The sequence below is a fragment of the Silene latifolia genome, chromosome Y, assembly GCF_048544455.1.
Source record: "Silene latifolia isolate original U9 population chromosome Y, ASM4854445v1, whole genome shotgun sequence".
In the NCBI taxonomy this organism is placed as follows: domain Eukaryota; kingdom Viridiplantae; phylum Streptophyta; class Magnoliopsida; order Caryophyllales; family Caryophyllaceae; genus Silene; species Silene latifolia.
This window is the reverse complement of record NC_133538.1, coordinates 428638255-428644629: the sequence shown is the minus strand read 5'-3', so window position 1 is coordinate 428644629 and position 6375 is coordinate 428638255. Positions and strand designations below refer to the sequence as shown.

Here is a 6375-nt window from a genome sequence, read left to right as displayed (position 1 = left end):
TTTGCAAAGTAAAGAAGGGGGTCGGCTTACCGCGGATATCTTATCGCTGAGTCTTGGGGTGAACCAAAGGCAAGGGAATGAAGACTCGGCTAAGCCGGGGATGAGGTTTGGTAAAACATGAGTTGGATAGGAACGAAAGTAACTCTTTCCGAGCCAAGGAAGGAAAGCCCCCTATCACTTAAAGCCCGATAGTCAAGATTCTTCAACCTCAATTAAAACGCATAAAGATCGGGATCAATATCAGGTTTAATGGATCTTGCGGCAAAGACAGAGAGGAACTCTTCTGAAAGAAGGTTTGTAGTTGACCCAATAGGTTTTTCAAAGATAGATGAAACCGAAACCAGGGAATCGGCTGAGAGAAAATGCTTGGTAGCAGGACAGTAGGAGTTCTGTAGGCGGGCCAGGTAAGATATTGCAATAGAGGTTTGCATAAGCTCCACAATTTTAGCAGCGATGGGGGATCACGGTGTATTATTTGAGGACCTGGGGAGATCTCCCTCCCAGGGGAAACTAGAGTCCCCAACTGGATATGTTCGCCTGTTTCTTCTGTTTCAATACCTTATGAGCGGAGAATAAAAAGAAGGCATGCATGGAGATTCTTTCTGTCGGAAATTCCTAATTGTAAGAAAATACATCTAAGGCAATGAAATTGTTCAAGAAAGCCCATTACTGAGAGAAGTGGTGATCTCGTCTTGCTTGCTGGAAGCTTCTGGACCACCTTTTTCAGCCAGATAGCAAGCAATCACTTAGCAATGAACACTAACTGAAAGCGGCCGAGAATTAGTACCTATCCCTTACGGGAATCGAACCCGTGTCTTCGACATGAAAAGACGATGTCCTAACCACTGAACGAAAGGGACCAAAAAGCCATTCTTCATATACCTCAGCTCCGAGAATAGAAGTGGTTCGTTTTGTTTCTATACGCAATTCAAGATTGAGTTTGTGTTCATGTTGGCGATTTCCGATGTGAATTCGGCCTCACATAGCTCGCCTTCCTACGGGTTCCCTTACCGACCTAGTGACACACCAACCACGCCCCTTCCCTTTCTCCGATCATAAAGCCTTGTGATCTCTTTATTTGTCTTTAATCTTCCCTAAATAAGTAAGGCCCCGTTCTTTCTAATTCAAAAAAGAAGAAAAACTTTCTGTTTATGGATGAAGTAATCGGAAAATGGTTACGATTGCGAAAACCGGAGAAAGTCGGGAACCGTCGATTACCTTTTGAATCAAAGTAGCAAGGGGCCGAGTACTACGACTACAGGGGGGGCTTCGTAGACAGCCCTCGTCGCTTCTTTCGGGCGACTAGCTTCTCAAGTGGGTGGCTTGGTAAGCAAGCTACCTTCAGCATTGGTAAAATCCCTAAATAGGCCGGAATGGTGGGGAAGGAGGCCCTCCCTACTTCATGGAAAGGGGGGGATCGCCGTTTCACATCCGCTCCTCTAAAACTACCTTTTTCCCAACATGATCACGAACGAAGACATCAAATTGCGTAGATAGGAGGAGGAAAGGAACCAACCCACTTGTCCTGATCGGAACGATTGAAGAAAGAAAGAGAATGGTTGCCCCTTCCGTCCAGGAGACATCGTCGGAGAACAATGTCTGGGACAGGGTGAGAACCTTCCGTTGGTTACGCCCTTTAAGTGTTGGTATATCTATATTTATCTATGGATAGTGATCTCCTTTCAAGATCGTTGACTTTCGCCTTTTGACAATCTTACTGACTTGTTAGAGTAAGGGGGATCCGCTCAAACATGCGAAGAACGTCCGAGACGCCTTATATTATAGAAAGGTTTGTAGAAAGTGGCTTCTTCTAATATCCTATAAAAAAAAGAAGTAGGGGCTTCAAAGCTTGTAGTTTAGGGGTGCGCTTCTTCCAGAACCTATACTTTGTTCTACAAGAATGGCTTTCTCTGATTCTGATAGAGGCTCGCTTCGCTTTTGTTTCATTTGGATAGGTGTAGGTGCTTGCTGCTCGCTCGCTGTCTACTAAATGAGCCCCACTATCTTTACTTAAATCTTAAGTAATAAGTAAAGTGAAGTAAAATCCATGAAGTGAACAGCCCAACCTTTGAAGCTTTGCCAGGCAATCGGTATCGATTGTTGAAGCCAAGGCTTCAACCTAATTCCAAAACACGCTTATAGTATAGGAAAAAGCTTCTCTTTGATAGCGGTCATAGGGGTTCTGAAAGGGTCTGATCTAGAAATTGAACCCTTTTCAAATCAAAAGGTATTAAGGGGCAAGGGCGGATGTAGCCAAGTGGATCAAGGCAGTGGATTGTGAATCCACCACGCGCGGGTTAGATCCCCGTCGTTCGCCCATCAATAAATGGACCATTTGTTACGAAGACACAAAGCAAACCTAGAAAGCATTTTTTCAGCAAGCAAGTCATCTCGAGGCTTTCAAACGCATACAAGCAATTGGTATCCGATTAAAACATAGAAACCATTCGCCTTGCCTACTTGCTGAAAGCACAAACAAAACAAATGAGTTAATGCGCAATCAGATCTGAGACCTTAACCTTATAACCCAAGTAAAGCTAATCCCAAAGGCATATAAGCCAAGGGACCAAGGGTGCAAGGGTGCCAAGGGAAAGCCACTCAATTCTAGTAAGTCAGATAACAAATGTATCAAACGGCAGCAGGGGCTGGAGAAACCTATTTTGGGGCAGCAAACTCTTCTTTTGCATCTGAAACTGCTTTTGAAATTCGTATTTTTAAAATTTAATGAGATTCGTCTTTTGACTTCCCCTATTTTCTTAGAACAGGATGAGGCTAAGCATAAGCATCTTCCTAAGCAAGCGCGTGTCTTTCGCGCGTTACTACAAGTTACAGGATGAAAGGGTACAAAATGAATTACTCTTTCGTGTGTAAAAGCTCCAATTAAGCCTGCTTTTACAGTTTGCATAAACCCAAGCATGAAGTGGATGAGCTTCTTTTTACCTTTCTCCCCTTTAAAATAAGAGTGGCTTCTTTTTTATCTTTTGCTAATGCTAAAGCTTCAACTTCCTCTGGAAATGCGTCAACTTCTGCTTCAAAAAGCTCCTCCACTCGCTCCTTTCACTCGCTGCACCTGTTTCAACCAATGCCGGATATTGAAAACTAGTTTTTCAAAAAAGCAAGAAATTCGATCGACGAGATTTCACGTGAAAAAGTTGCTCCAAACCCGTAAATTTTTGTGTCTTTCACTTTGAGGTTATCCTTTGAATTTTTCATTATTTTTCAGTTAAAAATGGGACAAAATACCTTACGCTAATAGTTGTAAAATTTCCAATCAGCACTTTAGTAACGAAAATCACGGGTTTAGTCAAAAGTGAGACTGATTTTGTGATTTTATTAGGGAAAATTACTTAGTAACGAAAATCACGGGGTTTTACAAACTTTTGAATTTTTAAAATCCATTTCACTAGTCAAAAGTGATTTGCAACGAAAATCACGGGGTTTTGTCAAAAGTGAGACTTTGTTTTTTGATTTCACTAGTCAAAAGTGATTTGCAAGAAAATCCTCGAGAAAATGAAAAAGTTCAAATCCTTTTTTAAATTTATTAGTTAAAATCAGATCACAAGCGAAAATAGCGGGTTTATTAAAAAATTTTTTTTTAAAGTCCGGTTCACTAAGAAAATCAGGTCATGCCGAAAAAACACGGGTTTGTTTAAAAAATCTTTTTCTTTTTTTGATTCTATTAGTGAAATCAATCGAGTAACGAAAAACGCCGCATTCTTTAAGAAAATCGTTTCTTTTTTCGATTTCAGTACTGAAAAGCGCTTAGTACCAAAAAAACACGGGATTCTTTGATTTTCTTTATTTGAAAATGCCATTTCACTAAGAAAATCAGGTCATGCCGAAAAAACACGGAGCGAGTGAAGAGCGAGCCAGTTGTTTAAGAAAAAGTCACATTTAAAAAGTTTCAAATTAAAGTTCATTTCAAAAGTAAAAAGTCATTATGTCGAAAAAAGCCGGGTTCTTTGAAATTGTTCCAATCTCTTTCGCCCGTTCACTAGTAAAACGACTTTATGTCCCAAAATCACCGGTTTGATTAAAAAAATCTATTTTTATTTTAATTTTCTTAGTGAAAATCGTCGAATGACGAAAATTCACGGGTTTAGTCAAAAGTCACATCTGATTTGGCCATTTCAGTAGTCAAATCAGGTTATGTTAAAAAATCGCGGGTTTGTTTAAAAAATCTTTTTCTTTTTGCCGTTTATTAAGGGAAAAGCCGTTTTGTCCGAAAATCGCGGGCTGGAAGAAAAAGTGCGCATGATTTGGCCAAATCACTAAGAAAATCGTCAAATGACGAAAAATAGCGGGTCTGTTTAAAAAGTCACGTTTGAAAAGTTCGTTTCACTAAGAAAAAGTCATTAGTAAGCAAAAACACCGCTTTCTTTAAAAAAAATTTTCTTTTTTCTCGTTTATTAAGGGAATTTTAGTTAGTAACCAAAAAGCCCGGCTGGAAGGAAATTGTGCACTCGATTTGGCCAACTCTTAGTGAAAATCTGGTTATGTCAGAAAATACCGAGTTTCTTTAACTTTTTTCGTAGAAAAATCCAGAGAAAGTGCCGAGGTTGGCCTCAAAAAGAGCTTGGCCCCTTTTCGCTGCTATTTACGCGTGTTCGGCCCCCCAAAACCAGCACTTTTGGGACAAAGCTAGTTCTTTCTCAGGCAAGCTAGGCTGTTTTCTATATGCAAGATGCCCAATTCCCTCTGAAATTTTTTGTTTTACCCAGTCAGGGTTCGCCCAAAACTAGTTATGTTTTTTATTGTTTTTGCTGTTCGTAGCTCTTGTTTTTGTTGTTATTTGACCTACCTTGACCCCACTTCGTACCTTGCTTGCACCTCAGAATGTGACATCAAAAGCTATTGTTAGTCCTAAGCAAGCGTATGCGATCAAAGGAGCAAGGTGGTCATAAAATCTCGTTAATTTACGCAAATGAAGGTAATTTGATAGATAGAATACTACTTAAATTTGTTGTTATCATTCAAATATTACCTAAATCTAGTATGTGTGATATGAGCACTAGCGGAGGAAAGCTTTTGGTCACGTCTTCCCTCGTTATTGTTCTATTTATGTGGGCAATTAAGGTGTAAACACCCTCTATTTATTGCACATGCTAGGACTGCCCTTTGATTCCAGAATTCCTCCCCTTTAATATGGCTAAGCCAGTGAACTATTCTATTTTAGTGAACTTGTCTCATTAAATGACCCATTAATTAACTTTCTATTCTGGAATGTCTGCTGAAATGGATGAGATTGAAGCCGGTCTCTTTCCGGGTGAGGTTGATGTTGGAAAGGTCGCCCATTAATTAGATACCTCTTTTTTTTCCTTAAGCTAAGACAAAAGAAGTAAGTAGATGATCAGTCTAGGTTTCAGTGTGGCTTTCAGTGTAGGTAGAAGTCCCAATCAAAAGAAGTAGATGATTCAGTCTCCTCCGCAGAAAGATACGGAAAAAGGGTGCATTCTTTTACATACACATACATAAAGGAAGGGCTTTCTGCCACCTCCCAGGAAAGGGATTCTTCCTTAGCTTAGATTCATTCGTCAAGTGTCAATCAAGTAAAGCCCGGCTCCTTCGGACTTAAAGTTCCGTGCTTCCGATTAGTCACTCGTTTCGCGCTACTATTGAATCTACTTTTTTTCCCTTTTTGGGTTGGGAAAAAACACAAGAAAGAGAGTGCGTATCTAACTAAGAGACTGGAACTCAACCTTTATAATCTAAGTTCCGTCCTTGTCCCGGATTCGGACATGAATTCTAACTATACAGATTGTATAAGTTAAGGTTCAAGTCAAGGGAATTGGAAAAGAGTCAAAGTGCCGTCTTTCAACCAAGCCAGGGCATCGCGCCTTGCCCGTATTAATCCCCGGAATTTAGGTTAAGGAGTAGTCCTGTTAAAACAGAATATAAGGGGCTTTAGCTACTCGCATTTAAAGACGAACAAGTTGAAGTCGAAGACTTTGTTCTTTGTTGGCGAGCCCTTTGTTAACGTGTTAATGCTAAGAGTTAAGTGGCGAGTGAAATTTCTAATAAATATTCAGTTGACGTTTCCGTGGACAAAAAGGTAAACAGGATTGCCTTAGAAGGTAAAGTTCATAATCTGTTCGACGCGAAAAAGACCTATTTAATTGAGTTCTTTCTTTTCCACATTAAATCAGTTCAAAAAAGAAGGTCAGGGAATCTGATGCCTACATGCTCGTCCTTATTTTAAAGACGAAAGCTCCTAACCTGCTCGCCAACATGCTCGTCTTATATTATTAAGCAAATACACTCGCTCCTTTTAAGAAAAGAAAAGAGTGGAACAGTCATCTTCCTGAGATTCATTCTAAGACTGATCCCGAGCCTCATCTAGACACCTAACTTCCCCTCTCTAATAATATAGGGCTA

The 6375-nt window shown here is 40.1% G+C and overlaps 1 non-coding gene across 1 annotated transcript; it reads right to left on the bottom strand.

Moving 5' to 3' along the window:
• Positions 1 to 788: 788 nt before the first annotated feature.
• On the bottom strand, positions 789 to 860 carry TRNAE-UUC (transfer RNA glutamic acid (anticodon UUC)). Its single transcript has one exon. It is a non-coding gene; the product is annotated as a tRNA-Glu (tRNA).
• Positions 861 to 6375: the final 5515 nt, after the last annotated feature.